At 45.2% G+C, this 24,619-nt stretch overlaps 1 protein-coding gene and 1 long non-coding RNA gene across 2 annotated transcripts in view; one reads left to right on the top strand and one right to left on the bottom strand.

Moving 5' to 3' along the window:
- The window catches only part of LOC309796310 (uncharacterized protein), a gene marked incomplete at its 3' end in the record, with an annotated part of 91,182 nt that extends 74,411 nt beyond the window's left edge, over positions 1–16,771 (bottom strand). Inside the window, exons 1-2 of the mRNA XM_082609345.1 lie at positions 16,715–16,771; positions 14,153–14,257 (exon numbers count right to left, since the gene is read on the bottom strand). The remainder of the gene's footprint in view (positions 1–14,152; positions 14,258–16,714) is intronic.
- Positions 16,772–16,934: 163 nt separating this feature from the next.
- LOC309796489 overlaps positions 16,935–24,619 on the top strand; it is a 30,224-nt gene continuing 22,539 nt past the window's right edge. The window contains exons 1-2 of the long non-coding RNA XR_014292464.1: positions 16,935–17,383; positions 17,509–17,766. This is a non-coding gene — a long non-coding RNA (uncharacterized lncRNA). The remainder of the gene's footprint in view (positions 17,384–17,508; positions 17,767–24,619) is intronic.

The raw sequence follows: 24,619 nt of genomic DNA on the forward strand, positions 1-24,619 counted from the left end.
GCAGTAGGAATGGGGTGGATGATGATATTCTCCCAACAATATGATGGTGCAGGACTGGGGGATGGGGTTAAGCGCCAAGTCAAGAAGCTCTTCCCCAAATTTGCATCCATCTATGATCTCTGTGTACATTCGCTTTCTAAGTGATTTTATCTTTTCTCATGACATTAAATTCACCTATGGTCTCATAAATCCCAATTACATGGCTCTAGGCCAGATCCAACATCCCCCTTCAGCTCTAGAATTAAATATTCAATTAAATTCGACTTGGATATCTAACAGGTACCTTGGATTTGCCAAATCCATAACATGTCCCTGAACACACACCATCACCCTAGCTTATCTCCCTTAATGGTAATTCCTTTCTACCAAATGATCAGGCAAAAACATTGGAGTTAACTCTGACACAGCCAATTTTGTTCACAAAACCAATCTAGTCCATTAGCACTTCAAAAGATATCTAGAAACAAGTCAGTTCTCACCACATTCCAGTAACATTATGGTCCAAATATTATCTCTTAACTGGATTATCGCAATAGCCTTCAAACCGATCTCCCTGCTTCTGCCCTTTTGATCCAGGCCTCAATTTGATCATAATACATTGGCCAGAGATATTCGGTTATTTGGTTAAAACATGTCAGACTGCACCTCTGCTTAAAACTTTGAAATAGCTTCTTACTTTTTTCTGAATAAAATTCAAAATCCATACTCTATTACATGATCATCCTGCACGATCAACCTTCTGGCTACTTCTCTGAACTCATCTTCTACCACGCATCCCTGTACTGACTGGTTGGTATCCTTAATCCTAACCCAACCCTAACTTAACTCAAACACATCATGCATGGTATTTTGGTGCGTTTGGAGCTTTCCCTGACTAGAGCATTCTGTTCTGTCTCCAAATATCTGCATGGCTTGTTCCCTCACTTCCTTCAGATCTTTGCTCAAATATCACCCTATAAGAAAAAGATCACTGCATACAAAATGGCAACCACTCTCCTTCTACTATGCCCTATGCCCCTTACCATAAATTACTTTTCCAGAGTGTTTATCACATAAATTAACTCCTTTATTAATTAAGCATATTAGAAAAAATCTTTTAATCCATTTTGTTTAATAGGTGACCTAATAATGTTAATTGCTCACATTTTGGGTGTTTTCTAATAGCCAGACATAATGCTAAGCACCTTACATACATATCATTCACTGTGAAAAGTGGATCAGATAAACAGACACAGTCACTTACATATGTGCATATAAGCTTCCGCACCCAACTCTCCCACCTCCACATCTGCCTCGCCTGGGCTGACCTGCTCTTCCACCTCAACCTGCCTAGATGCCACTGTAATCTTTAAGAATTGTTTTCTTGGGCTTCCCTGGGGGCACAGTGGTTAGGAATCTGCCAGCCCATGCAGGGGACACAGGTTCGAGCCCTAGTTCAGGAAGATCCCACATGCTGCAGAGCAGCTAGGCCCGTGTGCCACAACTACTGAGCCTGCGCTCTACAGCCCGCGCGCCTAGAGCCGGTGCTCCATGACGAGAGAGGCCACCACAATGAGAGTCCCACACACGGCAATGAACAGTAGCCCCCGCTCACCGCAACTAAAAAAAGAAAGCCCACGTGCAGCAACGAAGACCCAACGCAGCCAAAAATAAATTAATTAATTAATTAATTTAAGAAAAGAATTGTTTTCTTCTAGAAACAGGGGTCATGCTATGCATTTAAACTTTTCTAATTTGTTCTCACTTAAAATATGCCATAAAAGTCCTTCAAGATCAATAGCTGTATCTTGTATTACATTTTAAAATTCAATGTTCTAACCCGTGAAAATATATTGAGTGTAAATTGGGAAGTACTGATTTAACAGTTTAATTTTTCCACAAATATCTAATTTTCCCACAGCATTTAATCTTAGTACTGTTTTCAATTCTGTCAGTTCTTGATCCAAAACCAGGCAGGGGGAGGGGGGAACGGACAAGTTAATCCCCATGTCTCACCAAAATTCTCAGAAAAAAATCCGAAAAGTGTTTTGAGACGTCTGAAAAGATTCGGCACAAGATCAGGAGTTGCACTTTACAACATGAAGCATAAACGTGTGGTGCACGGGGTTCTCCTCAGTGATCAGAACAAGTCATAGAGCAGCCTGCAGACTAGGACGCGACGCCCAGCGTGACTCAGGCCTTGCCCATCTGCGCTCCCAGTGGGAGATCCCCGCTTCCAGCTGGAGACCATGGAGCTGCCCAGCAGGGAAGGCCAGGCCGGAGCAGCAGATCACACTGGGTGTGAGGGATGGGCAGCTTTAATTTTTAATTTGTTTTTATTTGGTAGTCTTATAATTCCATTTTAATATCCAGTAAGAGAAATATCTCTCATTACTCTTTAATTTCATTTTGTGAATGAATTCCCCAAAGCTGACACAGGTGACTGTTTAAGTTTGAATTTATTTTAAACTAAACGAAATGTACTTCCATCCGGAGATGGTTCAAAGCCAGCCACCTGTGGCTAGTGGTTGCCATCTTGGGCAGCACAGAGGTAAAATATTCCTAACGCAAATGAAATAAAAATCAACATCGTAAATGCATAATCTTGCTGTACAGAAATGGAGATACATCCATTGATTCAAAGCTTTGCTAAATTCCTCAGCAACACTGTAAAGCTTTATTTTATAGCTTCTCGAAGGTACTTTGTCGTTGTTATTCAAAGAGCGGGTGTTATCTGATTTTTAGAGGTGGGAGAATTTGAGATCTGGAGAAACTGAGGGGCTCGGTAGGAACACACATGTGCATTCACATTTATCTTGCTGCATATTTTCCTTGATATTTTACTTACGTAAGTATCACTTGCTCATCCTAAGGGATGCAGTGCTGCAAAGATGCAGGAGCAGACATATGGTGGTCTCCCCAACCCTGGTCGTCCATGGCTGCCCATCCCTCACACCCACTGTGATCTGCTGCTCCGGCCTGGCCTTCCCTGCTGGGCAGCTCCATGGTCTCCAGCTGGAAGCGGGGATCTCCCACTGGGAGCGCGGATGGGCAAGGCCTGAGTCACGCTGGGCGTCGCGTCCTAGTCTGCAGGCTGCTCTATGACTTGTTCTGATCACTGAGGAGAACCCCGTGCACCACACGTTTATGCTTCATGTTGTAAGGTGCAACTCCTGATCTTGTGCCAAATCTTTTCAGACGTCTCAAAACACTTTTCGGATTTTTTTCTGAGAATTTTGGTGAGACATGGGGATTAACTTGTCCGTTCCCCCCTCCCCCTGCCTCAGCCACAAACATTCCATATGATTCCATATGCCTGTTGTCCACTGGGCTCCATTCTGATCCGTTGTCCGTGTCAAAACCCATGTCTCCCCAGTACTATCTTCATTGTAGAGCACAATTTGCCACGGCCAGTGCCCCTCATTCCTTTGCTTTTGTGGCCAGTTTCATGAATCTTCTCACCACCTTATTGTGGCAGGCAGGGTTTAATACCGTATGGCACATAAATCATTTGGAATGTCCTGCCTCCAAGAGCAGAATTCCAGTTGAGAGCCGTGGGCGCTGGGCTGCCTGGACCCACGCCAGGCAGCGGGGCCACGTGTGTTTCTTCCCTCCTTTCAAGCCCTCATGCAAGTTCGAGGGTGTCTTCATTCTTGTTCTGGACACATCGGAGCCGGCTTCTCACTGGGGTTTTACATCCTTTCTTCCTGTTGTGAAGGGCTGCTCTCCACGCTCTTTGCTGAGTCTTCTCCTGTCGGCCCGCCTTGCTGGACCATCTTTTGAGTTCTCAGGGAGTTTCACTTGAAGTTCTTGAGTTTTCAGGGGGGTAATTTTATCCTTTCCATGGGGGGCATTTGGATACCTGAACCTGGAGTAAGGGGGTCCCCAGCCCCCAGCACTGCCCCCTTTCTGTGCACCTGGGTTTGCAGCTCCTTGGCTGACATGATTGGGACCTTCCCCTACGGAATTGGCACTTGGAGGGGATGGTGGTGGCCCCTGGCCCCCCAGGTACTCAGGGCAGCAGCGGGAGACCCCAATGTACTAGTGACCTGTTGGTGAAAAGAACTGTCACTAGACCCTGGGGGTGAAATGGAGCCTGTAAGGGGCTCATCTCTGGTGCTCAGAGCCTGGCAGGTGGGCTCTTAGTGAGAAAACATGTATGTAAAGTGGTTAGTTAGGCCCCAAAACAACACTATAATCATCCCTCACTTTTTTTTTTTTTTTTTTGCGGTACGCGGGCCTCTCACTGTTGTGGCCTCTCCCAAACTGGAGCACAGGCTCCGGACGCGCAGGCTCAGCGGCCATGACTCACGGGCCCAGCCGCTCCACAGCATGTGGGATCTTCCCAGACCGGGGCATGAACCCGTATCCCCTGCATCGGCAGGCGGACTCTCAACCACTGCACCACCAGGGAAGCCCCATCCCTCACTTTTTTAGGTCAGTTCCCAATTTACAGAACTGTTTTCACATTTGTTGGCTCACTTTGTCCTCACAATGAAAATTAAGTTAGAAGTAATAACAGAATCCACTTATCCACGTGTACATTAGAGTACAGTGCACAGTGTTCAGGTGTATTCAGTGAGCAACAGATGAGATCATCCTGGTCAAAGAGCTTCATGCAAAGTCTGATACTTCAGCAAACATGGGACAAATGCCTCATCTTATGGTTATTTCTCCACTTCTCCTCCAGCCCCCTCCCCTCCTCTCCTAATGTCCTCCTCCTTTCTCTCTCCCTTCCTTCCATCCTCTCCTCTCTTCTCTCCCCTGCTCTCCCCTCTCATCCTTCCCTCCCTCTCTTCCTTCCTTCTTTCTTCCCTTCCTTACCCCTCCTCTTCCCTCCCCTTCCCTCCTCTCTCCCTCTCTTCTCGAGTCCTCTCCTTCTTTCCCCTCCCTTCTCCCCTCTCCTACCTTTTCACGCTCCTCCCCTTCTTTCCTCCTCTTTTGTGAACCTTCCTTCCCTCCTTCTCTTTCCTCTTCACTCCTCCCCTCCCCTCTCCTCTCCTCTCCCTTCTCTGGTTTCTTCTTCACTCTGATCTCCTCTCCTTCCCTCCCCTCTTCTCTCCTGTCTCCTGTCCTCTTTCCTCTCCCCTCTGCGTTCCTCTCCTCCTGTCTCCCCTTCCCTGCTTTCTCTTTTCTTCTTTCCTTCCTTCCTCCAACCTCTTCCCCCCTTCTTTCTGCTACTCATTCTCCTCTCCTCCCACTGTCATTCCTCTCTTCCTCTTCAGCATATTCAAACATATCGATGATTTTATTTTGTCCTGCTATGAGGTTCAACATGTTGTTCATAATGATCTCTCACTTAATATCACTCCAAAGCTATTACCCTTGGAAAATACTCTTTCATGTTTTAACATTCAGTTGATTAACCTAGGAGGAATGCATTTGAGTATATTTTCTGGCCTTTTCTCCACAAATCTAGTATTTCCCTTATTCCATTTTAACTACCAGTTCTGTTCCAATGATATCTCTGAATTCTTTAGTCGACATTTTTTTTAACTTTGTGATAAGCACACTTAACATGAGATTTACCCCCTTAAATGTTTATGTACACAATACTGTTCGTTATAGGCACAGTGTTGTAGAGCCAATCTCTAAAACTTCTTCATGTTGCGTAACTGAAAATCTATACCTTTTGAACAGCAATTCCCTATTTCCCCCATTCCCAGTCCCTGGTAACAATACCTTATATAGTGCCTTGATTCAGAATTTACTGTCTGGTATTGAAAATGCTCATCCATTGACTCAAAATATTTTTTTAATTTTTTTGTAAAGTTTTGATTTTTTCAATATTGTCACTGAAGTCTTAATGACAAATTTATTCTGAGTGGAGTTTTCCCCCTTGTGTATTCTAGTTGATTACTGCTGGTATATAAGAAAACTATAGATCTAAGTGTATATTTTTAATTTTTCTGTCCAACTTTAAGAAATGGCTTGCTAGTAGTTCTCATTGTTTTTCAATGAGTGCTACTGAATGTTCTATATTGTTAATGTTACCTATGTCTTAGACACATAGCCGGGAAACATACTGATGATGATCAGTATGATCACATTACTGATGTGATGATCATCACATTCAGTAAATGCTGTTTATGAGTTCTGAAACTGAAAATTTTTTCAATCTCCTTGCTTTAGGGTTTATACCACATTTCTCATCCCACCACCCCAACCATTTCCTTTACTCCAGATTGTTTCAACTGTGTTCTGAGAAGGGCCTCAGGTAAGTATGTTTTGGGAGGATTTAGGTGCCAACTGATCAAGGAATGTTCTAGTAACCACATGAAAACCAATCTCACTAGGAACAATTCTGTATAAAGTGTCACTGTCTAATAGAAACATGTAGAGACACATACATAATTTTAAATTTTCTAGCAGCCACATTTTAAAAGTACAAAAGGAGCAGGTTGAAACAACCTTAGTAATCTATTTTTATTTACCTGGATACATCCAAAATATAATTTCAATTGGTAATCAATATAAGCAGCATAACAATGAAATATTTTCCTTTCTTTTTTCACACAAAGTGCTTAAAATCTGGTTTGTATTTTACACTTGCATCATATCTCCCCTTGGACTGGCCACGTTTTAAGTGCTGATAGACACGTGGCTAGTGGCTACCATACTGAACATGGTGACACTTTAGTGGTGATTAAGCTTGCTAATGGGTTGGATTGTTCACAGTGCTCATAAGCTAAGAGCCAAGTATATTAGTTCTCAAGGACTAAACAAACTACTATCAATACATTTGCTTTGTTAGATGTGTTACTGCATATTAAAATTATGTCTAGATTGTGTTCGGTTTATAGCAGTATCTTCATGTGTGTTGGCTCTTATTTAATCCTCTTAACAGATCATTGAGGCAGAAGTAATAACATTATCTGTCATGACTTTTATTATGCAGATTAAATGAGCAGAACCACATAAAAGCTCTTAGCACAGTGCCTGAAATGTCAGTGAGAACTTGGTAAATGTTAACAATTGTCATCTTAATTGTCATTATCAGTCATAAGGCCAGAAATTATCCCTTTTTACAGACTGGGAAGCTTGAGAGTTGAAGACTTTAATTTGTTTAATGTGGTAGAAGGTAAGTTTAATTTTTTAAAATGCATGAAATTTTAATTAAAAGACACTACTTGCTTATTCTAATATTTGAAACAATTCACAAATATATAAAGAAAAAATATTAGTAATCAATTCCTATACCCAGCCTCAGCCATTACCAAAATCCCTGTACTCATCTGCCCACACTGTTTTCCTCGCTCACACAACCATCTACTAACTCATATGTACACATTTAAGGCTTTTTTTATCCACCTCATCTTTGTCTGTGCAAGTATGAGCTCATTCTATAAGAACATTTTTCTGCAACTTGCTTTCTTTCCTTAACAAGAGATAGTGCATGTCCTTTTTGGGATCAATGGGATTTTATGGCTCATATTTTATACTCTATCTCTTTAACCCATATGGATTTTATTTGGGTAAATACTACGAATGTGAGATTTTTTAACTTTACTTGTGTGTGTGTGCGCACACTAATATGCAACTGGGCTTTGTAATATTTGAGCTTTCAATTTTGTTATATTTATCCTTCAGTCACTTCTTTTTTCTCCAGTTTCATTAAGATATAATTGACAGGGCTTCTGTGGTGGCGCAGTGGTTGAGAGTCCAGCTGCCAATGCAGGGGACATGGGTTGGTGCACCTGTCCAGGAAGATCTCACATGCCGCGGAGCGGCTGGGCCCGTGAGCCATGGCCGCTGAGCCTGCGCGTCCGGAGCCTGTGCTCCGCAACGGGAGAGGCCACAACAATGTGAGGCCCGCGTACCGCAAAAAAAAAAAAAAAGATATAATTGACATACAACACTGTATAACTTTAAGGTGTACAGCATACTGATTTGACTTACATATATCATGAAATGACTACTGCAATAAGTTTAGTGACCATCCATCATGTTATATACATACAAAATTAAAGAAATAGAAAAAAAATTTTCCTTGTGATGAGGACCCTTAGGATTTACTTTCTGAACAACTTTCATATATAATGTACAGCAGTGCTAATTATATTGATCATATTGTACATTACAGCCCTAGTACTTATTTATCTTATAACTGGAAGTTTGTACCTTTTGACTGTCTTCCTCCAGTTCCCCCTCCCCTTCAGTCACTTCTTGAACCAGATACTCAACTGTTTTAATTATGATAGCTACACCCTGCCACTTGGTATTCATTCAACAAATATTTGTTGGTGCCAATTACATGCCATCATTAAACAAAAGAACCAAGAATACTTGTCCTCAGAGAACTTGCATTCTAGGAGGGTGGAGGTGGCACAGATATAAGTAAATTATCTACCATTAGAAAGTGATAAAGGTCAAGGGGAAAAAATACGCATCCACGTTAAAGGGGATGTGGAGTTCTGGTATGGGGACTGGTTGTAAAATGAAGGAAAGTGATCAAGGGAAGTCTTGAAGGGTAAGAGAATATGCCACTCCAAACTATGCCACTTGGATATTTTGATTATTTTGAGCTGTAGGCCTTTGAAAACAATAGCAACTTTAGGAAGAGGCTTTTTCTGAACTCCCCTTATCTGCCTATTGACAGATCCTCCAAAAGGAACTCAACTGTCATAGACCCTCTCCCTCAGAGTTTCATCAACCAGGTAAGACGGACTTTTATCACAGGATAGGAGGCTAGAAGTCAACACTACAGCCAGACACACGTTCTCACAAACCATCATACTTCCCATCTATTCTTCTAAAGGTCCCTTCACCTTTCTTAAAAATTATTTACTCTCCCCTAAGAGGCCTACATACCATCTCCGCCTTCCCTATTAAGATGGTACTTAAGTCTGAATTCTAAGCACCTCTGAGTTACTCTCCCTGAGTATCTCCCATGTGTACAGGTGGTATACATGTTAATAAACTTGTTTTTCTCTTGTTAATCTGTCTTTTATGACTTGGGTCTCCACCAAGAACTCATATGGGTAGAGAAAAAATTATTTGTCCTCCTCTATAGTCTCAATGAGAAGGTGATTTCTGAGCAAATATCTAGAACATGTGAATGAAGGATGTGAGAGGGGAATAACATGAGCCAGCATAGAAGAGAGCACCTAAGGAACATCCTATGCAAATGCCCTGAGGAGAGTGGCTGCTCGGCTCTAAGAACATCAAGGCCAGTGTGGCTGGAGTGCACACTGGGAGAATCTTTAGGGATGAAGTTCAGGAAACTAAAGGGAAGCTCGTTAAACAGGGCTCTGTAAGCCACTGCACCGACTGGCTTTTAATCCTAGTTCAATAGGGGAGCCACTGCAGGTTTGGTGCTGCAAAGTATTTATCTGACTTACCAGTTAAAACAATTATTTTGTATATATTTTTAAAAGGAGTGCCTACAGGTTTTACTAATGAATAGAATGTCCAGTATTTGAGATAGAGAGGTCTCCAGTTCAAGGAGAATATGGGGCTGGTTAGGAGATGAGTTAAATTTAATATGACTGTTAGCCATGCACACAGACATGCTGAATAGGCAAGTGTGTCCTCTGGAGTTCAGGAGGAAAGCTTAAGCTGGAAATATAAAATTAGGTGTCATTAGCATACAGATGGCATTTAAAGCCATGAGACTGGAAACATTCATTCAGGGTGAGTACGGAGAGAGAAAAGAGGTGGGATCCCAGAGCTGAACCCAAAGGCATTCCAACGTTATGACAACAAGGAAGAGAGAATCCAGCGAAAGAGGCTAAGAAGGAAAAGCCAGTGACTTAAGCAGAAGACTAAGAGAAAATAAGTGCCTTGGAGGCCAAGTGAATCAAGTGTTACCAGGGGGGATACAACTGAGCATTAGGTTTCTTTCTGAGTTGAAGGCAATGCTGTAAATTTGATTGTGGTGATGGGTGTACACCTCTAAACTGACTAAAACTCACTGAATTGTACTACATGAAACCAGTGAATTTTATGGTATGTAATTTATACCTCTAATTTTTTTTAAAGACCAGGGCTGCCATGCTCAGCCACACTACCTGCAGCGCTCTACTCAGGAAGGTGGCCTTGCATTGATGACAATGTGAACTGCAACTTTCTGAGTGGAGAAATGCTCAACAAAGTAACACTGGGGGTGGCCTTGGGAACACAGTGGGGGTAAAGCACAGAGCTGCTCTCGCTTGAGTCCCTGGTAGAAAAATTAATAATACAAATGAGTGAATGAACGCATTGGGGTGAAACATTTTTTCCTTTGCCTCAGGCTATGCTATGGCTCCACAGAAGGCTGGCTGACCCCAATTTTTTAATATTAATTTCCCGTCTCTATGTGTTTCCCTCTGTCTGAAACTGTATTGGGATTTCTCCCCAGAAACAATCCTGAATCCGTAAAAAATGACAGAGGATGCTATGAATTTGACCCTTAAACCCTTCAGTGGGGCTTCCCTGGTGGTGCAGTGGTTGAGAATCTGCCTACCAATGCAGGGGACACGGGTTCGAGCCCTGGTCTGGGAAGATCCCACATGCCGCGGAGCAACTAGCCCCGTGAGCCACAATTACTGAGCCTGCACGTCTGGAGCCTATGCTCCACAACAAGAGAGGCCGCGATAGTGAGAGGCCCGCAAACCGCGATGAGGAGTGGACCCCACTTGCTGCAAATAGAGAAAGCCCTCGCACGGAAACGAAGACCCAGCACAGCCATAAATAAATAAATAAAAATTAAAAAAAAAATATTCACAGCTTTTTGGAGGTATAAAGGATATATAATAAACTGCACATATTAAAATGTGAACTATGATAATTTTTGACATTTATATACACGAGAACCTATCCATCATCTCCAAATTTTCCTCATGCAACTTTGTAACCCCGTCTTCCCTGTTAATCCCTGCTGCCTTTCTCCAACCTCAAACCAAGGCAAATACTGATATGCTTTCTGTGACAATAGATCAGTTTAAATATTCTGGAAATTTATATAGATGGAATCAAACAATACACATTCTTTTCTGTCTTCTTTCTTTCACTCAGCATAATTATTTTGCGATTAATCCATGTAGCTGTGTGTATCTTTGCTTATTCATTTCTATGGCTGAATCGTATTCCACTGTATGGATATACCAAATTTTGTTTATCCATACCCTTGTTGGTGTACATTTCGGTTGTTTCTATAGTTTTTGCCATTATGAGTAAATCTGTTATGAACATTTGTGTATAGTTCTTTGCATCACATATGTTTTCATGTCTCTTGGATAAATACCAAGGTTTAGAACGGACTGATCATGTGGTAGTAAATGTTTAGCTTTTTACGAATCTGCTAAATTGTTTCCCAAAATGATTGTGCCATTTACATTCTGACCAGAAGTGTAATAGTGTTCCAGTGAGCTACATCCTCACGGACACAATATCAGCAGTATTTTCAATTTTAGACCTTCTAATAAGTACCCAGTAGAATCTAATTGTGATATAGCATTTCCCTAATGACTAAGCATCTTTTCATGTGCTTATTTGCCATCCCTATATCTTCTTTGATGAAGTGTCTGTTCAAATCTTTTGCTTGTTTTTTTATTGGATTGTTTGATTTCTTATTATTGAGTTTTGAGAATTTTTTATATATTCTTGACACAAGTCCTTTATCAGATATGTGATTGGCAAACCTTTTCTCACAATCTGTGATTTGTCTTTTCATTCTCTTTACAGTGTTTTTCAAAGATTGTAATTTGAATTAAATCCAATATATCTTTTTTTTCATTAATAAACTGGGTTTTTTGTACATAAGAAATGGTTTCAAAGCAACAAATATTTTCCCTGGGTTTTCATATAGAAGCATTATTAAGGTCTATGATCTATTCTGAGTTCATTTTTATGTGGTGAGATGTAGAGATCAAAATTAATTTTTTTGCATGTGGATATGCAATTGCTCCAGACTCAGATTTTGCAAAGACTATCCTCTCTAATCTACCTCAGATCTCTGTTGATAATTGATTTGTCTATATATGCATATACATGTATGGTTCTATTATTGGAATCTCTATCACATTCCAGTTATATATTTTTATCATTATACCAATACAACACTGTGTTGATTATTGCTCGCTGCAACTAGAGAAAGCCCACACGCAACAACGAAGACGCAACGCAGCCAAAAATAAATAAATAGATTGTAAAAACAAATAAATAAAATAAAAGTTCTTTTGGCTATTCCAGGTCTTTTGCATTTCCATATAAATATTAGAAGCAGCCATCAGCTTGTATTATAACAAACCTTTGGGTTTTCAGAATGATCACCACAATAAGTCTAGTTAATATCCATCACCATACACAGTTACCAAAATATTTTTTTCTTGTAATGAGGACTTTTATGATTTACTCTTCTTAGCGACTTTCCAATATGCAATACAGTATTATTAACTATAGTCACCATGCTGTACATTACCTCCCCATGACTTATTTATAACTGGAAGTTTATACCTTTTGGCCCCTTTCACACATTTTGCCCACACCCCACCCACCACCTCTGTATCTATGACCTGCTTCTGCTCCTCCTTCTCCTCCTCCATCTCCTCCTGCTCCTCCTCCTCCTCCTGCTTCTCCTCCTTCTCCTCCTCCTCCTCCTGCTCCTCCTCTGGGGTGCCCAGTAGCAGAGGAAAGGAAGGGGGGGAAGTTGAGGGGTAGGAGAAAGCAAAAGAGGAAGAGGAAACAGGTGGTCTCCTCCTCATCCTCAGCTGGGGGAACCTGTACTATCAGCAGGTCTTGCATGTCACTTAGGGTCTGAAAGCCTGGCTCAAATGTGAGGCACAGATGCTCTGGAGAGTGAGGCATGATGACTCTTGTTGGAGGCAGCGGGTAGAAGTGTAAGCAGGATGGTGGGAGATGGGATCTGAGGGCCTGGGGTAGAGAGGGAGTGGTTCAGCAGCCTCAGCAGAGAAATGCACCCTTGGCAGCTCTGACAAAGGCTGGCTTTCAGATGCCCTCTTTAGGGGGTGCTCTAGGGCCTCACAGGGCTCCGGTCTCCCTGGACAGTTTGTCCCCTAGGGACCTGTAGGAAGATGCAAGAAAGCTCCTCAGGGTGCAGCCAACCAGTACAAACCGAGGCTTCCAGGGCTGACTGTGGGCAGGTGGGTCAGGCACTGTGGGGTCCTTGGCAGACATTCAGGGTGCGCACCTCACCTTGTCTCCCAGTACTGTCTGGGCTTCCTATGATCTGCTGACCTGAGGACATGTGCCTCACACCCAGGCCCTCACCTCATGGCTCCTGAAGCCCCTGACAGGCGAGGAGGGGCCGAGTTCTGTGAGGTCCCCGCTGTTCTGGAGTGATGATCCCCTCCACGCTAAGGTTCTTACCTTTCCTCTAAGGAGGCTTGTGCCCTCTCCTCCTGCACCTCTGCTAGCCTAAGGCAAGAGGTCACATTCCTTAAACAGATGAGAAGGAAGTGAAGGGGTAACACTTTCGACCACACCTGCCCAGGGCCTCCCGGGGGTAACGGAAAGAGGTGAATGAAGTTTGTGGGGTCCCCCTCTCTCCTAGCTGAGAGTTACCCTCATTCCTCACATTGATGCCTGGTAGGTTCTGGGACTCCCCCCTCTGCTGTCCTGAGTCTGGCCCCTTCAGAACAAGCCCTGAGACCACCAAGAGGGAAGTGAGGGTACACCATATCTGACCACTGTGCCCAGGGCCTCCCAGAGCTGACAACAGGGGAAGGGCCGAGCTGGGTGTGCCTTCAGTCCTCGGGTGAGGGTGTGCCCTCAGGCCTCACTCAGGGTCCCCACCTTAAACTCTGGCAGAGTCTAGGACTCTTCCCTCTGCTGACCTGATGTGGCTTCCCCTCAGACTGCCACTTCCTCAGAACGAGGACCGCACCTCCCTGAGAACCCATGGACCAAAATGGGGCACCACATCTTACCACCCCTGCTATGTCCTCCCACTGCCAAAAGCAAGAGCTGGTCCCCATGTGTCCTGTGGTGGGGCTATCCTCAATCCTCCGTCACGTTATCCATCTTTACTCCTGACAGGGCCTAGGCTACCCCCTACTGACTGGACCTCACCTTTCAGAGACACCTCTCTCACCCTTGGAGAAAGTGAGGGCATACCTATACAGCCAACCCTGCCTGAGTCTTTCCAGGCCTGAGGACAGGAGATAGCCAGACTCAATGGGGTCTCTTCTTTCTGGGGTTGGAAGTACCTCTGGTCCTCAACGAGGGTCCTTACCTTGACTCTGGTAGAGCCTGAGACTCTTCCTTCTTCTGACGGGATGTGACTCCTTCAGTTGACCTGTCTTCTCACTCACACCAAGGCCTTCACTTCCCTGAGACCCTTAAGGCAAAAGTGAAGAGACATCACATCCAGCCACCCCAGCCTGGGGTCTCCCATGGCTGACAGCAGGGGCTGGGTTCCCTCTGTTCTGGGATAAGGAGTTGCCTCTGTCTTCCCTCAATGTATTCTTTACTCCTGGAGGGTCTGGGCCAACCTTATCTGGTGACCTGAAATCATCCTTCTCAGACCAAGGCTTTACCTCCCAGGGACACCTCCATGCACCCCTTGCAGGGAGTGAGGGTACACCACATCTGGGCTTTCCTGCCAGGATCCTCCCAGGGTGGACAGTGGGGACAGGGTGGAATTTCTGTGACACCTCTTCTGTCTGTCTTAGGGGGTAACCTTAGTCCTCCTTCAAGGCCTTTACCTTACCTTGACTCCTCAGATTCTGGGACTCCCCCCTTTGCTGGTGTCATCAGCTCAGACCAAGGCCTTCACCTCTCTGGGACACCCCAGACAAAGTAAAAAGACACCAAATCCAGCCACACCTGCCTGGGGTCTGTTCTAGCATGGGGAATGCACTCAATCCTCGTTCAAGGTATTCATCTGTACTCCTGGCAAGGCTTGTCCTACCCTCTGCTGACCTGAAGTTTTCTGCTCCAACCCAGCCCTTACCTCCCTGAGACACTCCACCCCCTTGACTCCTGGTAGAGCTTGCAGAGAAGTGAGAGTTCCTCCCATCTGCTTACTGCTACTCTGATCCTCCCAGCGCTGAGATTCTGTGGCATCCTTCTTTTCGGGGAAAGGGGGCCTTCAGGCCTCCCAACGGTCCTTCCCTTGACTTCTGATACAGCCTGCGATGCCTCCCTCTTCTGAACTGATGTGGCTTACCCTCAGACCGACGCTGTGACCTGTCTGAGACCCTCCCCCCAGCAAAACTCAGGAAACGCCACATCCGGCCGACCTTGCCTGTGGTCTCCTGGGGCTGACAAGAGGGGCAGGGCTAGGTTGGGGCCCCTTCTCTCTAAAACAGGTATTTTCAGGGCAGACAGAGGCCAAATCTACCTGGGAGGGAGGTCCTCTCAATCCTCCCTCACAGTCCTCTCTATTACCCTGAGGTCCACCCCTCAGAAAAAGTCTCACTTCCCTGAGACTCCCAGAGTGGAAGTCAATAAACGCCACATTTGGCAACCCTGTTATGTGGTCTCCCAGGGCTGACAGCAGGGGCAGGTTGCTGTGAGACCCCTCTCTACAGGGTGGGAGGCCCAGCAAATCTTCCCTCAGGGTCCTTATCTTGACGCCTGGCAGCATGTGGTAGTTCTCCCGGGGCTGAACTCAGGCACGCCCACCAGACCAAGGTCTTCACCACCCTGGGAACCCCCCAGAAAAAGAGTGAGCCGGGGCCCACATCCAGTAACGATCCTTGGCTCTCCCGTGTCGACAGCAAGGGCAGAGAACTGCTGGGCCCCATCTATTCTGGTGTTCGGGGTGCCCTCAGTCCTTAATCTGAGCCCGGGGAAAGCCTGGGATTCCTCCCTCTGCCGAGCTGTCCCTGCCCCTTCAGGTCTAGGGCCTCGCTGCCCTGAGAAGGTCCAGATAAAAGTAACGAGAGGGTTTCCCTGGTGGTGCAGTGGTTGAGAGTCCGCCTGCTGATGCAGGGGACGCGGGTTCGTGCCCCGGTCCAGGAAGATCCCACATGCCACGGAACGGCTGGGCCCGTGAGCCATGGCCGCTGAACCTGCGCGTCCGGAGCCTGTGCGTCCGGAGCCTGTGCTCCACAACGGGAGAGGCCACAGCAGTGAGAGGCCCGCGTACCACAAAAAAAAAAAAAAGAGTAACAAGAGGCCACATCCTGCCACCCCTGCCCAGGACCTCCTAGGGCTGACAGCAGGGGCTGAACGCCATCTCTTCGGTGGCAGGGGGAGCTCCCGTCCCCCCTCAAGGTGCCGCCGTCGGCCCTCAGGCAAAGGCGTCTCTCCCGGAGACCAGCCCCATGGCGTCCTGAGGGAACGAGGGGGCATCGCTGAGCCCTCCCGGGGGCGCTCGTGGGGCTCCGCGTCCGCGGAAGGTGCCCTCGTCCATCCTCACGGCTTCCCACGCAGTCCCCATGAGGCCCTGCCCCCTCCCTTCTTCTGACCCGAGGCCGCTGCCTCAGCCCACGGCCACCACGGCCCCGGGTCGCCAGGCAGAGACGTCAGGAGACGGAGAGGGACCCCGCGGCCCACAGCCCCGCCCGAGTCGGCTCAGGGCGCACAGCCAGCCGGACTGGGCGGGGCGGGCGCCCACGGGACCCCCTGTGTGGACTGCGAGGCTCCCTCGGCCCTCCACGAGGGCCCCCCTTAACAGCTGGCAGAGCCGGGACCCCCGCTTTTCTAACCCGAGTCCAGCCCCGACGCTCCTGACACGGAGACCCAGGGAGAACACCTCCGAGGGCCCGGCCTGGGCTGCCCGGGGTGCCACGCAGGGCGGTCCGGGGGCTGCGGAGAGCGGTCCCCGGGCCTTCCTCCCCGTCCTCACCTCTGCTGGCCAGCGAGAGCCTCCGTCTCCGCCGACCCAAGTCCGCGCCACCAGCCCCAGCAGACGACGCGGTCTCTCAGCCCCCGGCCGGAAATCAGGACACGTCATATCCGGGACCCCTGCCCCGGGCCTCTCGCGAGAAAGACGGCAGGGGCAGAGCGGGCGGGAGGGGCCCGTCTAGGGCAGCTGAGAGGGCCGCTCTCCTCCCTGTGGACCCTCGCCTTGCCGCCCGGCGGGGCCTGGGCTCGTTCCTCTGCTGCCCAGTCCAGTCCCCACTAACAAGCCTCACCACATGTCCAGGAAGCCTGCCTGCGTGTCCTCAGAGCGGCCAGCAAGCGTGCGGCGGAACCCCCCTGCAGTGGGCTTCTCATCCCTCTGGGTCCTCCCCTTACACCAGACAATGCCTGGGGCTCCTCCCTCCCGTGAGCCCTCAGCCTAGCCTCGTGTCCCTCAGACTCCCGGCAGCGCCCGAAGCGCCACAGCTGATGGCCTGTGCTGGCGGCTTTCCAGGACTGCCGGCACAGCGGGGGGCGAAGCCTCTGCGGTGGGGGCCTCTCCCTCCTTCCTCAGGGGCCTCACCCAGAAGCTTGGCAGAGCGTAGGAATCCTCTCTCTTCTGGTCTAAGTCTGCACGTCTCAGAGACAACCTCCTGTCCTGCAGACTCCTGAGGTGCTAGTCCCCACACGCTGCGTCCAGGGACCCTGCCTGGGGTGACCCAGGGATGGGGGCAGGGCGGGGCCCGGGGTTCCTGCTCTTTCTGCGGGGCACTGACGGGATTCTCACTCTTTCTGCAGGGCGCTGACAGGATCCCTGCTCTGGGGTGGAAAAGCCACTCAGTCCTGGCTCAGAGTCCTCACCTTGACTCCGGCACTGCCTGGGCTGCTTCCCTCGTGGGCTCCAGAACAAGCCGATGCTCCCCGAGAACATCAAGGCAGAAGTGAGCGAACGTTATGTCAGCTACAACATGCCACGGCTGCGGAGGGTTGATAGTAGAGGCAGGCAAGCTACCCTCCCGCTCTGAGATTGTAGGCATACCCGCAGACTTGTCCGAGGTAGTATTTATATTTACTCCCGACAGGGCTTGTATGGGCCCTCCCTCTTGCTGACCTGATGATGCGTCCCTCGGTCCAAGGTCCCCATTTCCCTGAGACCGCCCCCTCCAAAGAGGACGTGGGGGAGGGGTGCTCTGCCCGACTGGGCGGCCCCGGACGGCCTGTGCTGGTTGCGTGGGCGGCTTCCTGTGGGTCCTGCACTGTCTGGGAAGGGGGTCGCCCCAGTCTTGCCTCAAGATCCTTCTCTGGATGCCTGGCAGGGCCTGGGCCCCCTCCCCTCTCCTCACATGAAACAGGGCCCCTCAGAGCAAGGTCCTCACCTCTCTCTGATGCCCGAATGGGAAGTCAGCGGACCCCACATCTAGCCACCATGCTTTAGGACCTCCCAGGGCTGAAAGCAAGTAAAGGGCTGTATTCCGTGGTACCTCCTCTGTCTGCAGCAGGCTTCTTTTTTTTTTAATGAATTTATTTATTTATTTATTTATTTATTTATTTATTTATTTGTGGGCTGCACTGGTTCTTCGTTGCTGTACGTGGGCTTTCTGTAGTTGCGGCGAGCGGGGGCTTCTCTTCATTGCGGTGCGTGGGCTTCTCATTGCGGTGGCTTCTCTTGTTGCAGAGCACGGGCTCTGGGCACACGGACTTCGGTAGTTGAGGCACTTGGGCTCAGCAGTTGTGGTTCGTGGGCTCTAGAGTGCAGGCTCAATAGTTGTGGCTCACGGGCTTAGTTGCTCTGTGGCATGTGGGATCTTCCTGGACCAGGGCACGAACCCGTGTCCCCTGCATTGGCAGGCGGATTCTTAACCACCGCACCACCACGGAAGCCCCTGACTTTTTTTTTTTTAAGATGACATAATTTTATTTTTCCTCTTGTACCCACAGGATGATCCAGGTAAGTGAGAATCTGAACAATGTCCTAATGTGAGCATCTTATCAAAGATCGGATGCTAGATAGAACAGAATTAAGTGCTATAATTTTTCTACTCATTTGGAGAGTAAGCCAAATGGAGGCATATTAGGGTGCAGGGTGTGATAGTTTTGGAGGGTTAACAGAAAACGGTGATTTCTCCAGTGTTGCCTTTTCGCCAGTGCATTCCACTCTTAAGGGCAGAGCATTCTTTCTAAAAAAGGCACCTCTTACCAGCTCTAACCTTGACTCAAAAATCAACCTTCTTACTCTGGTGAGATAAGCCTCAGGAAGCCATAATGCCAAACAAAATGAGCTTCTCACCAGACCCTGAGCGCACATTGTCCTTCAAGGATCAGCTCAGATGCCACTACCTCCCTCTCCATTCTCCAAACCATATTCCCTCTTTACCCACATGTACTGGCAGTACTTTGCCCTTCTATTGCCAACTACAGTTTGCCCAGGATTGGCATGATTTAAGTATATGTGAGTCTTCCCTTCTAGACTGTACATTCCAGAATTAAGTGCACATACTGACACATGAAATGTACTCAAGAGTAGAAGTAAACTGAGATGGGGGCACCAAAGATTGCCTTCAGCATCAGAATACCCATGCCCCTCTTCACCATAGGAATCATAATGCTAGAAGTCTGGATGGCACAATGGTAGCCAAAGGTGACTGACTACTGCAGGCCAACTGAGGACAAGATGACTTGAGGATGACCATATCCTGGCTTCTGTCACTAACTGGTATTTTATTAGAAACAAGTAATTCTTAAAAGTTGCATCCATTTGTTGTTCCAGCTTTTGAACACTTCATTCCTAAATTTCTCTCTATACTAAAATGTGGCATCTTCTTTTCCACTTGGAGCATCTTGTGAAAAAATATGCTCTTTTCTCTCTCAAGTTCACTTTCTGTAGTATACTTACATAATTATACTCAATACATTTCACTTGAATGTACTTCTCTCTCCTCTTATTTATTTCTGATATTTTGTGGAAAATTACTTAACTGATGAAACACTCTATTTCCAAGTATATCTTTAGGCAAAAGAGGAAGGAATGGATTTACAGACAGTGCATAAACCCAACATTATGAATATCTCCCAGCAAACTGATATTTACAACAAGCAGGCAATTTTTGCCATACTTACAAGAAGACATAAAATTTTCTGGCATCCATAACACATCATATAGACAACAGAAAGGAACTTCAGGCAGTTATTTCCTCATGGCAAAAGGACAAAACAACAAACCAAAAAACCTGCTGGGATATCAAAGTAGTTACACCAGGATAGGATATTAATTTCAAGTATAGTTTAAATGTTACAATTGTCAAAATAATAGAAGGATTCTTGCAGTGAATACTAAAGAATTACCCTGTAGTCTAGGCTACTTTTACTCTTCCACATTATTTTCACTATTTTAAAGATAACCCTTTAAATTGTAAATGTTTATTATAGAAAATATGGAAAATGAAAACAACATGTAAAGAAAATAAACTCACCTGTAATATACCACCCAGGGATAAGGGACTTGAAAATACTGATAAACAGTTGCACCTTGAAATGGGTTGAACTGCATGGGTCACTTATATGTGGATTTTTTTTCATTAAATATGTATAGTACTAACCATCCACTGTTGGTTGAATCTGCAGATGTGGACATGTAGATACAGAGGTGGACTATAAAGTTATAAGCAGATTTTCAACTGAGTGGAGGGTCAGTCCCTTTAACTCCCATGTTATTCAAGAGTCAACTGTACTTCTTCTCAGTCTTTTTTAATGCAAATACAGAAGACCTCTTATTTATTGTAAGCAGTCTAAAAAGTCAGTTAAAACAGGAATTACAAATTATACTAAATATTTTTAATAGACTTTATTTTTTAGAGCATACAGTATGTAGTCTTTTCTGATTGGCTTCTCTCACTTAGTAATGTGCACTTCCAGCAAGATTCCACCATCTCTTTTCATGGCTTGATAGGTCAGTCCTTTTAAGCTCTGAATAGTATTCCACTGTCTGGAAGTACCACCGTTTATTTATCCATTCACTTACTGAAGGACATCTTGGTTGATTGCAGGTTTTGGCAATTATGAATAGAGCTGCTATAAACATCCATGTGCAGGTTTTTTGTTTTTTTTTTTTTTGCGGTACGCGGGACTCTCTCTGCTGTGGCCTCTCCCGTTGCGGAGCACAGGCTCCGGACGTGCAGGCTCAGTGGCCATGGCTCACGGGCCCAGCTGCTCTGCGGCATGTGGGATCTTCCCAGACCGGGGCACGAACCCGTGTCCCCTGCATCGGCAGGCGGACTCTCAACCACTGCGCCACCAGGGAAGCCCCATGTGCAGGTTTTTGCATGCACATCAGTTTTCAACTTTTTTGGAAAATACTAAGGATTATGATTCCTGGATCGTATGTTTAGTTTGGTAAGAAACTGCCAAACAATCTTCCCAAGTAGCCATACTATGTTGCTTTCCCACCGGCAATGAATGAGAGTTCCTATTACTCCACATCCTCATCAGCATTTGGCATTGTCAATGTTCTGGATTTTGGCTATTCTAATACTTGTGTAGTGGTATCTCATTGTGGTTTTAATTTGCAATTCCCTAATGATATATGTTGTTGAGCATCTTTTCATATGCTTATTCGCCATCTATATATCTTCTTTCATGAGGTGTCTCTTCAGGTCTCTTGCCCATTTTTTAATTGGGGTGTTGTTTTCTTACTGTTGCGTTTTAAGAGTTCTTTGTATATTTTGAGTTATATATTGGGTTACAGTCCTTTATCAGATATGTCTTTTGCAGTATTTTCTGCCAGTCTGTGGTTTGTCTTATTTTCTTGACAGCATCTTTTGCAGGGCAGAAGTTTATAATTTTAATGAAGTTCAAGTTATCAATTATTTCTTTCATGGATCACGCCTTTGGTGTAGTATCTAAAATGTCATTGTCATATCCGAGGTCTTCTAGGTTTTCTATGTTGACAAACTGATTCTAAAGTCAATGTCCACAAAATAATTTCCTGGGATTTTAACTGGGACTGCTTTGAATCTATAAAACAAGTTGGAAAGAACTGACATCTTGACAATATTGATTCTTCCTATCCATGCATATGGAATATCTCCATTTACATAAACCTTTGATTTCTTTCATTAGAGTTTTGTAGTTGTTTTCCATATTTTGAACATAAAACATGAAAGTGTACATTCCTTAACCAGTCCTGTCGTGTGAAGCCAAGGTCTTCTCTTGAGATGTATCCAGAGTTCTGTTCATCTTTCTTATGAAATACATACTCATAGTGAATACACTATAATTTCTAGTTACATTTTGTTTGAATTGGAGCAATAACTTTAAAAAATGCCTGCCAAACAGTCTGAGGGAGGCCTTCTAATTTTTATACTATTTTTACAAATCTTTTAATTTTCTTGCTCATACCTAATTAATACAGATTTATTTTAGAGGCTCACCTTTATTGTGTCTTTCCAAGGCTTTTATCTGGGCATTCCTACAAGAAAAAAATCTTTCTTTTACAGGTATATCTCATTGGTTTTCTTGACATTTCATTTAATAGTTACGATACCAAGCTTAATTAGCATATAAAAAGATTGTGAGCATACAAATGATTCTTGATAAGCATACACCTCAGTCAGTAGGAAAAGGGCCACATAGGCGCATAGGGAGATGCTTACCAGCTATGAACTTTACATGTGCTGTAAGTATTACATGTATCATAGAGGAACCAGAAACCACTCAGCAGTCAGCTTACAGAACTCCTACTGTTTGGGAGTTTTTCTGTTTGTTTGTTTGTTTTATGAAACAGAAAAATCCCAAAGGAAAAAGGAACAAAAACCAACTTAATCATACTTTAGAAACTGTCAATAGAATAGGTTTAAAAAATAGAATTTTAAAGGTTTTTTGGGGGGAGGGCATTGTGATGTTTACAGTGTGTTTGACATAAATTTTGCAGTTTGTTCTTTAATTATGAAATATTTTATATAGGCTTTTTGATGATGGCCATTTTCACCAGAGTGAAGTGATAACCTCATTGTAGTTTTGATTTGCATTTCTCTAATAATTAGCTATGTTGAGTGTTTTTTCATGTGCCTGTTGGCCATCTGTATGTCTTCTTTGGAGAAATGACTATTTAGATCTTCTGCCCATTTTTTGATTGGGTATAAGAGAGCTACAATGGACAGTGCAGAAACTTGCAACTAGCAGCAACTAAACTGTTACCACCGTTAGGCCCAAAGGGATAAGAACAGGAGAGATGCCTGGAATCCAAAGAATAATCATGTAGAATTGGCCTCTTTGAAAGTAGCAGAGACCTCTGGTCAAGGGACATAGTCAGTTTGAGGTGACCTCATGGAGAGGGAGCCAGAAGAATACTCTCTAGTCTCTTTCTGATCTCCCACTGGCTTTCCCATTGTCCAAACCCATCCTGAAGTCACAGAACATGGAGAACCCACTGATGAGGTTGATACAGGTCAGACTCCCCTGGCAGAGAGCAGAGTGGAGAAAAGAGTTAACTGAAGAGGTAGATACCAGTTATTCAGCTTTCTCATCCCATCCCACTCTCCTCCTTCCCTCCCTCCACAGAGGTATCACTAATCTGAATTTGGAGTTCAATAGTTCCATTCAAATCTGTGTACTTTTACTATACTTGTATATATCCATATGCACTACAGAGTATTGTTTAGTCTGGTAGTTATTAGAGTTATTCACCAAATACTTGGGGTGATCTTACCCTCAAAGCACATGGTAAGATTATCCTTCCCAGTCCCCTTAAAGTTCAGTGTAGCTATGTGACTTGTTCTGGACAATGAAATATGAGTGAAAGTGAAATGTGCCACTTTCAGGAGAAGCTTTAAGAACTACCATGCAAGTCACTTTATCTGCTTCCCATTGGTAAAGTGATCAGTGAAGCATGTGATAAAATGAAGCTTATATCAGCCTGCGACTCTGAATTACTCATGAACAGAGGCCCAAAGTAATCTATGCCAGCCATATCATGGCTGTAAGTCACTAAGATTTGGGAGTGTTTCTTAAAGCAGCATAACCTAGCTTATCCAAACAGATACATTTTGCATAGTTTTAAACTTTGTATAAATGGTATCCTACCATATTTATCATTCAGCATTTTTTTAACATCTTTATTGGAGTATAATTGCTTTACAATGTTGTGTTAGTTTCTGCTGTATAACAAAGTGAATCAGCTATACGTAGACATATATCCCCATATCCCCTCCCTCTTGCATCTCCCTCCCACCCTCCCTACCCCACCCCTCTAGGTGGTCACAAAGCACTGAGCTGATTTCCATGTGCTATGCGGCTGCTTCCCACTAGCTATGTATTTTACATTTGGTAGTGTATATACATCAATGCTACTCTCTCACTTCGTCCCAGCTTACCCTTCCCCCTCCCCGTGTCCTCAAGTCCATTCTCTACGTCTGCATCTTTATTCCTGTCCTGCCCCTAGGTTCATCAGCAACTTTTTTGCTTGACAGTTTTGAGATGCACCCATGCTGATGGATGGAGCATATACCAATATATATAATTTATTTATCTGTGCTCCCATTGATAGAACACTTAAGATACTTACATTTTTTGCTATCACTAATAATGAACATCCTGGTACATGCCATCTGTGCAGATGTGCAAGAATTTCTCTAGGGGATACACTCGGGGGAGGAACAATGTGCTTTTAAGCTTTTCTAAAAAAGTAACAGGTTCTGAGGAGACTTTGATCATTATGAACCGTAGTTTCCATCAAAACAGTTTTCAGAAATGTTTGTCCCTCAGGAGTGTGAAAACTGCCTTTCTCAAAACACTAAAATATAATATTCAGGAAAATTCTGTTTTAAAATTGGCCTGACCTTGAAAAGACCAAAGTCATCCTTAAAAATGAAAGAGACCCACCTTAGAGAACAAATGGTTACACAAAATAACACCA

The sequence above is a fragment of the Mesoplodon mirus genome, assembly GCF_964341445.2.
Source record: "Mesoplodon mirus genome assembly, chromosome: X".
NCBI lineage: Eukaryota > Metazoa > Chordata > Mammalia > Artiodactyla > Ziphiidae > Mesoplodon > Mesoplodon mirus.